Here is an 11,173-nt window from a genome sequence, read left to right as displayed (position 1 = left end):
AATCTCAGAACATAGTGGATACTAGGGATCAATACCCGTCAAAACTAACTTGATTACTTGATAGATCACATCCAACCCATCACCGTCCAGCAAGCCTACGATGAGATTACTCACGAACGGTGAAGAGCATCATGGAATTGGCGATGAAGGAAGGTTGGTGATGAGGATGGCGACGATCTCCCCTCTCCGGAGCCCAGAACGGACTCCAGATCTGCCCTCTAGAGGAAGAACAGGAGGTGGCAGCGCCTCCGTATCATAAAACGTGATGAACTCTTCTCTTTGATTTTTTTTCCGGACGAAAGGGGCTAAATAGAGCTGGAATTGGAGGCGGTGGAGCAATGTGGGCCCCACAAGCCTGCTAGGCGCGGCCAGGGGGGCCGCGCCTGGTGGGCTTGTGGGCTCCACGCTCCACTTCTTCGATTGATTCTTGCGCCAGTATTTTTATATATTCCACAAAAAATCCTCGTAAATTTCCAGGTCATTCCGAGAACTTTTATTTCTACGCAAAAACAACACCATGGCAATTCTGCTGAAAACAGCGCTAGTCCGGGTTAGTTCCATTCAAATCATGCAAATTAGAGTCCAAAACAAGGGCAAAAGAGTTTGGAAAAGTAGATACGACGGAGACGTATCTGATGACCAAGAGTTTTCACCATCTTCCATGCTATACATATTTTAGGCAGTTCCCAAACAGAAAAGTAAAGTTTTGACTCCCCCACCACCGATCAATCACACTCCACGACTAGCTAAATCCTCGGGTGCCGTCCATACCAACAACAATCCAAGGGGAGTTTTGTTTGCAATTATCTTTTTGATTTGAGCATGGAACTGGGCATTCCAATTACCGGCCCCTTTCTTGTGAGTGATAGTGACTAAACACGTATCGAGGATAACACGCCTATCATGGAAGATACTGACCGCCCCTTGTCACCACATGAGCGATTCGGGCATGCAAAACAGATTATTTCTTGAATATTTAGAGAGTGGCACATGCAAATTTACTTGAAACGGCAGGTAGATACCGCATATAGGTAGGTATGGTGGACTCATATGGAACAACTTTGGGTTTATGGAAGTAGATTCACAAGCAGTATTTCCGCTTAGTACAAGTGAAGGCTAGCATAAGACTTGGAAGCGACCAACTAGAGAACGACAACAGTCATCAATATGCATTTAAATTAACCAACATTGAGTGAAAGCATGAGTAGGACATAAATCACCATAAACATGAATATCATAGAGCCTATGTTGATTTTGTTTCAACTACATGCGTAAACATGCACCAAGTCAAGCCACTTGAATCATTCAAAGGAGGATACCATCCTATCATACTACATCATAATCATCTTGAAATTCATGTTGGCATCCAAGACAAACCATTATAAGATCCTAGCTAATTAAGCATGGCATCAGAAACTATGATATCTAAGTTGTCATTGCAAACATGTTTCTCTCAAAACAAAGCTGAATTAGGAACGATGAGCTAGTCATATTTACAAAAACAAAATAGGTCGAGTTCATACCAGCTTTTCCAGGCTCAGTCACTTCATCATATATCGTCATTATTGCCTTTCACTTGCACGACCGAAAGATGTGAATAATAATGAGAGTGTTCGTGCATTGGACTAAGCTGGAATCTGCAAGCAAGCACAGAGGAGAAGACAAAGTAATATGGCTCTTTGACGGATAAAAAGATATGCATGTGAGAGCCACTAAACATTTTAACCATGGTCTTCTACCTTGACCCAAAGAAAAAGAAAACTATTTACACGAGAAATCTCCCAACAAGAAAAATAAGAACGGAAAATCTTTTTGGGTTTTCTTTTTAAATACCACTAAGCAAGCTGGAAAGTAAACTTACAACTATTTTTTTTCTCAATCTAAACAAACACACGAGAAGAAAGCGAGAAAAAGAAATAAACTAGCATGGATGATATGGTGGCAAGGTGTGAACACCGACTATCAAAGTGAAAGCGTGAGCATGAATATAAAGTCGGTGAGAAACACGTACTCCCCCTAGCTTAGGCTTTTGGCCTAAGTTGGTCTACTCCCATGGCTGGTCCGGGCGATATCCAAAATCATAATGGGGGTTGTACGGGGACGCGACAGCTACCGCCTGAATAGCTGCCTCACTGAGGCGAGCAGCCTTTGCCTCCCTCTCATACTCCTCTGCCTCTCCTCTGGTTATGTAATATCTCCGTTTTACCTGAAAGTCAAAGAAGGCAGGAGCAGGATGGGTGATATGGAAAACACGATGTCGGTTAAATATTAACCGGTATAGGAGGGATTCACTATCCCTCTCAAGGAACTGATAACGTCTCATAGCGGCACGATCAAGGAAAGCTGTATGGAGTGGGGCATCTCCTGCGTGCATGGGTATTCCAAGAAAATTTGCTATGCAAGTGGCATAGATCCCACCGAAGAAATACCCTTCATTAGCATTATTATTTAGCCTCCTCGCAATTATAGCCCCCATGTTGAAACTTCTATCACCCGTTACTGCGCTCTTAAGAATACTAAGGTTAGGTGCGCAGAGGTGACAATGATCAATCTTGCCTTTAATGCATCTACCTATGAAGAGGGCAAAATAATGCAAGGCAGGAAAATGAATGCTCCCTATGGTAGCGTGCGTAATATCTCTAGTTTCTTCGACAGTTATACTAGAGACAAAATCTCTAACTGAAGACTTAGTAGGATCATTGATACTACCCCAATCAGGTATCTTGCAAATTCTATTGAAATCCTCTAAATCCATGGTATACGATTTGTCATAGAGATCAAATAGTATGGATGTGTCACGGCCAACTGAAAATTTGAATCTACGAACAAAAGAGGCAGTGAGAGTAGTATATTGTTCACATTTATTGGAGATGAATTCTTCAAGGCCGGCGTTGTGAACAAATGTATCAAACTCGTCTTTGAAACCTGCATCAATCATGAATTCATCAGAAGGCCATTCACATGGTTGTACCTGTGCGTTCCTAGGTTGGTAAGGATCGGGCTCCCGAATCACGAGACGTGGCCCCCTCTTGCTTGAAGAACCACCATGATAGTTTTTCCTAAACATCTTCTTTTTATGAAATTTTTAGTGACTCAAAAGAATAATGAACAAGGCCCAACAAAACTCATAGCAACTACTCCTACAAGTGCCTAGAGGCCATATCATGCATCAAAACTACTTGGGACAAACTAAAATTAACATGCAAAGCTCAAGAACATGGTCACCAAGACAACAAAAATACGCAACGAATAAAGCACTAGAGCAAAAACTAATTGGACCAATGGAGGAGTCACATACCAAGGAACAATCCGCCCAAAACAGTTTGGTGAATGGGGCTTTTGCACAAGGAGATCGAAAAATGCAGCAAGAAGAGCAAGAACACGGGTTTGAGCTGTGGAATGAATTTTTCTGGAGGTAGGAGAAGGAGATGGGAGCTGGAATAAGTGGAGGGGTCCACGTGGGACCCACAAGCTTCCCAGGCGCGGCCAGGGGGGTGGTCGTGCCTCCTGGGCTTGTGGCCCACTGGTGCATCCCCCTGACTAGCTCTTTATCTCAGAATTTTTCAAAAAATCCAGAAAAAATCATACTTGAATTTCAAGGCATTCGGAGAACTTTTATTTTCGAGACACGATTCTAAGGGACGCAAAAAGCAGAAAACAGGGAAATAAAGCTAAATTTGTCATTTTTCTTCTAAACAACGGAAAGTAAAAGTTGGGGGCAGAAGGTTGTGACTCTTAGATTCATCCATCTCATGGTCATCAAAAGAAATCCATCAATGAGGTTGATCAAGTCTCCTTGACAAACTTTTTCCGACTCGCATAAAACCAGAGAATTTTTGAATAATCACTAGGTTACCTCAATGGGGATGTGCATATCCCCAACAAGTAAATCATACTTCATCTTGACAGTAGGTATAGGGCATTCAAAGCTTCCAATAAGAATCGATGAATTTTTTTCAATAGCATTGATGCAATGTACTCGATATTGTTTCTTCCGAAAGTGCACCGCATGCTCATTACCATTAACATGGAAAGTGACATTGCCTTTGTTGCAATCAATAACAGCCCCTACAGTGTTTAAAAGGGGTCTTCCAAGGATGACCGCCATGGCATCATCCTCGGGAATATCCAGAATAACAAAGTCTGTTAAGATAGTAACGTTAGCAACCACAACACGCACATCCTCGCAAATGCCGATAGGAAAAGCAGTTGATTTGTCATCCATTTGCAAAGACATTTCAGTGAGTGTCAACTTATCCAATTCAAGCCTACGATATAAAGAGAGAGGTATAACACTAACACCGGCTCCAAGATCGCATAAAGCATTTCTAACATAATTTCCTTTAATGGAGCAAGGTATAGTGGGCACTCCGGGATCACCTAGTTTCTTAGGAGTTCCACCCTTGAAGGTGTAATTAGCAAGCATGGTGGAAATCTTAACCTCAGGTATCCTCCTTTTATTAGTCACAATATCTTTCATGTACTTAGCATAAGGAGACACTTTGAGAATATCTGTCAAACGCATTTGCAGAAAGACGGGTCTAATCACTTCAGCAAAGCGCTCAAAATCCTCATCACCCTTTTTCTTGGATGGTTTGGGAGGAAAGGGCATGGGTTTCTGAACCCATGGTTCTCTTTCTTTACTATGCTTCCTAGCAATAAAGTAGTTCTTATCATATCTCCTATTCTTCGGTTGTGGGTTATCAAGATCAACACTAGGTTCAATCTCCACATCCTTATCATTGCTAGGTTGAGCATCAACATGAACACTACTATCGATATTGTCACTAGGCTCATGTTCATCACCAGATTGTGTTTCGGCATCAGAAACAGAGACATCGTTTGGATTCTCAGGTGTAACAGCGGCAGGTTTGCTAGCTTGCAAGTTCCTATCATCTTTCTTTTTCTTCCTATTGCTAGGATGACTAGGTGCCTCAGTGCTAACTCCTTGAGAATCTTGTTCAATTCTCTTAGGATGGCCCTCAGGATACAAAGGTTCCTGGGTCATTCTACCACCTCTAGTGACAACTCTAACAGACTTGTCATTCAACTCATTGAGCAACTCATTTTGAGGCTTAAGTACTTGTTCTACTTGAGTAGTGACCATAGAGGCATGTTTACTCAAAAGCTTAAGATCATTTACATTTCTATCCACACAAGCACTTGTATGATCAATCATACGAGCATTTTGCCTCAAGTGTCTGCTAACATAATCATTGAAACTTTGTTGTTTGGCAACAAAGTTATCAAATTCATCTAAGCATAAGCTAGCAGGTTTATCATAAGGAATATCACTCTCATTGAATCTACGAAGAGAATTTACCTCTACTACGGGTATCGGGTTATCAAGACCATGTATTTCTTCGATAGGTGGTAGATTCTTGACATCTTTAGATTTAATGCCCATCTCTTGCATAGATTTCTTGGCTTCTTGCATATCTTCAGGACTGAGGAATAGAATACCTCTTTTCTTCGGAGTTGGCTTCGGAGGTGGTTCGGGAATAGTCCAAGCGTTATCATTGCTCAAGATATTATTCAATAGAATATCATCTTGTTCCACAGCTCGTTCCCTGAAAACACAACCAGCACAACTATCTAGGTGGTCCCTAGAAGCATTGGTTAGTCCATTATAAAAGATATCAAGTATTTCATTTTTCTCAAAAGGGTGATCAGGAAAAGCATTCAGTAACTGGACAAGCCTCCCCCAAGCTTGTGGGAGACTCTCTTCTTTAACTTGCACAAAGTTATATATATCCTGCAAGGCAGCTTGTTTCTTATGGACAGGAAAATATTTCTCAAAGAAGTAGTAAATCATATCCTGGGGACTACGCACACAACCAGGAGCAAGAAAAGTGAACCAAGTCTTAGCATCACCCTTTAGTGAGAAAGGAAACAACTTAAGGATATAGTAGTGGCGGATCTTTTCCTCATTCGTGAATAGGGTGGCTATATCGTGCAGTATGCTAAGATGTGCTACAACCATTTCAGACTCATGACCATGAAAAGGATCAGATTCAACAAAAGTGATTAACTCAGGATCGATAGAGAATTCATAATCCTTATCAATCACAAAGATAGGCGAAGTAGCAAACTTAGGATCGTATTTCATTCTAGCGTTCAGAGATTTTTCTTTCCACTTGCGCAATAAATTTTCAAGATCATAGCTATCCTTACAGGCAAGAAGGTCCTCGGCTACCTCTCCCTCCATAACATAACCCTCAGGTATATCAGGCAATTCATATCTAGGAAAGCTAGTTCTAACAGGTGAAACAACAGGTTCTACTTCAATAATTTCAGCAGTTTCAGAAGTATCATAATATTCAGCAGCAACTCTAGCAATTTGTGCATCAAGGAATGCACCGAGTGGCAAAGCAGTATCAAGCAAAGCATCATCATAAGCATCATGGATAGCAGAAGTAGCATCATCAAGCACATGCGACATATTAGAATTTCTAGCAAGTGGTGGTGTCGCAAATTTACTCATAACTGAAGGTCAATCAAGTGCAGAGCTAGATGGCACTTCCTTACCTATCCTCGTAGTTGAGGGCAAGAATTTAGTTTTTGGATCTCTCGGATTCCTCATAGTGATCAACAGACGTAAATCCCAAGTGACTCAGAGAATAGAGCTATGCCTCCCCGGCAACGGCGCCAGAAAATAGTCTTGATAACCCACAAGTATAGGGGATTGCAACAGTTTTCGAGGGTAGAGTATTCAACCCAAATTTACTGATTCCACACAAGGGGAAGCCGAAGAATATTCCCGAGTATTAGCAGTTGAGTTGTCAATTCAACCACACCTGAAAGACTTAGTATCTGCAGCAAAGTTTCAGTAGCAAAGTAGTGTGATAGTAACGGTAGCAGTAGTGACAGCAGTGGCAGTGACAGTAGTAGCGGTAAGTAACTTAGCAAGGACCAGTAGGAAAAGACTCATAGGCATTGGATCGGTGATGGATAATTATGTCGGATGGCATTCATCATGTAACAATTATAACATAGGGTGATATGTAACTAGCTCAAGTTAGTCAATGTAATGTAGGCATGTATTCCGTATTTAGTCATACGTGCTTATGGAAAAGAACTTGCATGACATCTATTGTCCATCCCTCCCGTGGCAGCGGGGTCCTAATGGAAACTTAGGGATATTAAGGTCTCCTTTTAATAGAGAACCGGAACAAAGCATTAGCGCATAGTGAATACATGAACTCATACTATGGTCATCTCCGGGAGTGGTTCCGGCTATTGTCACTCTGGGGTTGCCGGGTCATAACACATAGTAGGTGACTACAACTTGCAAGATAGGATCAAGAACACACATATATTGATGAAAACATAATAGGTTCAGATCTGAAATCATGTTATTCGGGCCCTAGTGACAAGCATTAAGCATAGCAAAGTAGTAGCAACATCAATCTTAGAACATAGTGGATACTAGGGATCAAACCCCATCAAAACTAACTCGATTACATAATAGATCTCATCCAACCCATCACCGTCCAGCAAGCCTATGATGATATTACTCACGAACAATGAAGAGCATCATGGAATTGGCGATGAAGGATGGTTGGTGATGACGACGACGTCAATTTCCCCTCTCCGGAGCCCAGAACGGACTCCAGATCTGCCCTCCAGAGGAAGAACAGGTGGTGGTGGTGGCTCCGTATCGTAAAACGTGATGAACTCTTCTCTCTTAATTTTTTACGGGCGAAAGAGAATATATAGAGCTGGAGTTGGAGGTTGCGGAGCCACGAGGGCCTCACAAGCCTGCTGGGCGCGGCCAGGGGGTCGTGCCTCCTGGGCTTGTGGGCTCCTGGCTCCGCGTCTCCATGTAATTCTTGCGCCAGTATTTTTATATATTCCACAAAAAATCCTCATAAATTTCCAGGTCATTCCGAGAATTATTTTTTTCTGCACAAAAACAACACCATGGCAATTCTACTGAAAACAGCGTCAGTCCGGGTTAGTTCCATTCAAATAATGCAAATTAGAGTCCAAAACAAGGGCAAAAGAGTTTGGAAAAGTAGATACGATGGAGACGTATCAAGCACCACCGTATAGGGACAGGCATACGTAACCCTGCAATGCAGGTTTCTGTCATCAGTGTGCGTAGACGAGTTGTAGCAAGCTACATGGACTCCATTACACTGCATGGCATTTCCCCATGGGGATGGGCACAACAACAAAGAAGGATACATGTCAGTCAATCAATGTGTCCAAAGCAGTAGAAAACTAGCAAGGCTTAGTGGAAGCACAAAGAGGCATTTCCCTGTAAAGAAGGCTACTAAAGGCATCCAACTATGTGTCGAATCCCACACATACCAATGCATTTCCAAGCATACACACAATATGCATGATATGTGTAGATACAACATGGCATCACAACACAACTCTATGACTCAAGCATTTATTAAAGACTCATAACAGTCAACATAGTGTGATATTATAATTAGGGTCACATGAACCAACACTCAAGTCATACAAGCATCAAGCAAAAGCATAATATGTGAGTACAAACATCTACTAAAAGTGGCTGGAGGAGCCTGAAAATCTACAACGACCCTACCGAATGAGCCAGACCATTGTCTGGGATTCCCAAGGAATTTCGGTCAACATCGAACACATCACGTACAACTAATAGTGAGGCTAAGGTCTCATGTGCAAAAACATTAATAAGCAACCGTGAGTACAAAGGTACTCAGCAAGACTTACATCAGAACTATCTACATATGCATCAGTATCAATGAAGGGGTTGTGGAGTTTAATTACAGCAAGCCAGCTTTGACTCTTGGCTAACTTGTACTACGACCACGAACACTTTCTTTGAGGTAGGTAGCGCACATGAGTCCACATATTCACCATATCAGTACACCACTATGGATCCACTCTCGTCTCCCTATGAGAAGGCCATCCATAGCACTCACACTTATCTTGCATGTTTTAGAGTATCCATTTCAAGTTGTCTATGTACCACATAATGTTTTCCAAGTAGTCCATATCCAAGGACGTGACTATTCGAACAGATTAATTCAACCTGCAGGGGTATACTTCTTGACACACGCTCTCACCACTTATCACCATATGCACATCATGCATCTCGGCAACCTTCAAGCGGAAGCACTGGAATGGGAGGCGGCCACGACCTTAACCACACAAGACCCTTGTCCAGGTTTATCGCCTATTTGAGATTGAACCCGCAAGGAAGTCCGACCGAAGTTTCCTCAACGGCCTCAAATGATGTGCGCAGGGTTCCACAAGCCCACCATCCGGGTGCCACTTGGTACACCGTGTGAGTGTGTATCTACCGCACTGAAGCCTACCCCGTCGGGCAGAGCTAAACACAGCCGCTAACACTTTTTCTACAAACACAAGAAACTAGTTGCAACTCCTGGACAGAGATCTAGGCGATTAATAAGCCGAGAGGGTTCGAGTTACCGGAGCCCAGTGTGTGGTAGTGTAGCGACCCGACTCAAGACGAGTCAAGCCTCTGTGTTTCTGTGCCATCCCTGGATCAGTATGCTGGCACACATAGTACATCAATGTATATATCAAAGTGCAATCACATGTAAATAGCGTAAAAGTGATATATACCTTAAATATCTCAGCGGAAGCGGTCAAGGGAGTGGAGTCCCAATAAACACCCACGGCAAGTTGAGTGTAGACCGTAACCCTAAATCGTACTCTTACTCGTCGAAGAAAAATATCTGCAACATAAGACGTTGCAGCCGTGTAGGTCAGCATATGAATATGCCGGCAAGTCACATAAGAGAGGGGTAAAATAATAATCAACTATCTCTACATGCATATTTGGTCGGTGGAGCTAAGTTTTGCATAAAGCCAGTTTTATCCTACAACAAGAGGGGCTAGAAGCAAAATATTACTACAAAAGTTGGTTGTTAACGAGATGGTTCCGCCAACCAGTTTCTCGTACCCGAGTTGTCAATAATTACCCTCATCAAATATATATAATGGTGTTGAGAAATCCAGATAACTTCAGTTCCTTTGGCTCAAGTTGTCCATGACCGTGGACACGGCTAATCGACTAGGTTTGAGTACTCTGCAGAGTTTTGCACACGTTCCCCACAAGATTTGATCGCCTCCGAGTATGTCCTCGCACTTCAGGGTGTTTGAAGACCGGATGATCAAAACATGGTCTTTCAACGGGTCCCTCTGAATCCCTGTCGGTGCCCATCCATTCCTACCGTTCTTCTACATCTGCTAGCACCACCTGTCCAGAGTCGCCGCGTTGTCCAACCAAGCCAGAGCCCATAATGACTTGTGGTTGTGCAGGTAAGCCTTGGGTCTTGAAAATATCCGTCCGTCTCTTTGAGCCTGGGTGAAGCTTTCCGCAGGATGACATGGCCTCTCCAGCATCCCGGGCATCCACTGGGTTTTCCAGGGAGCCGATCAACCGTCCTTCACCCAGTGTTGCATTGCGTCCGAGGTCTTGAAAATCTTGTCTTAGTCCGGTCTTGATTATTATATCAATCTCGCATCACTCGTGGTATACACTCAACCGATAACCCGTCTACTCAAGCATAGCAATTATAACATTGTCGTCCCGGGGCCAAGTGTCGGGGTTGTTGTGTTCCTACCACATGATACTACAACTTACACTAAAGCTTCCAAGTACCTAGGCAGCATGCAAATTTGGGCATAGGATGGTAGAACTACAATGCATAAAACATAGGTGATAGTATGATCAACGTGACTTGCCTGTGATGTTGACGAAGAAGAATTTCTCGAGAAAATAACTTGATAGACTACTCGTCACTCTCCGATGAAATCTATATAGCAAACATATCATCCACATAAGCACACATACTAGCAAGTATTCTAGCAATCAAACAGAAGAGAGAAAGCGAATGAGAAACCGAAAGAAACTTCAAATAGAACTACAGAGTCTTCTACTACGTCAAACACTAAATAGTTTTGTCTAACAGAAAATAATAGCAAGTAACTAAGATATAAATCTAACTAAGATAAAATAAAATATTTTTCACAAAACTTTTTGAAAGTATTCCCAAACGGGATTTGAAACAACGGTGAAAACAATAGCACGTTACTACGGAACTAGGATTGTTTTCATAAAACAAATAAAACTAAAATAAAAACTTGTTGCAAAACTACTGTTAACTAACATAAACAAAACAATAATAATCTTTCTTAAATAATAAAG

The sequence above is a fragment of the Hordeum vulgare genome, chromosome 4H, assembly GCF_904849725.1.
Source record: "Hordeum vulgare subsp. vulgare chromosome 4H, MorexV3_pseudomolecules_assembly, whole genome shotgun sequence".
In the NCBI taxonomy this organism is placed as follows: Eukaryota; Viridiplantae; Streptophyta; class Magnoliopsida; order Poales; family Poaceae; genus Hordeum; species Hordeum vulgare.
Note: the sequence above shows the minus strand (reverse complement) of the source record.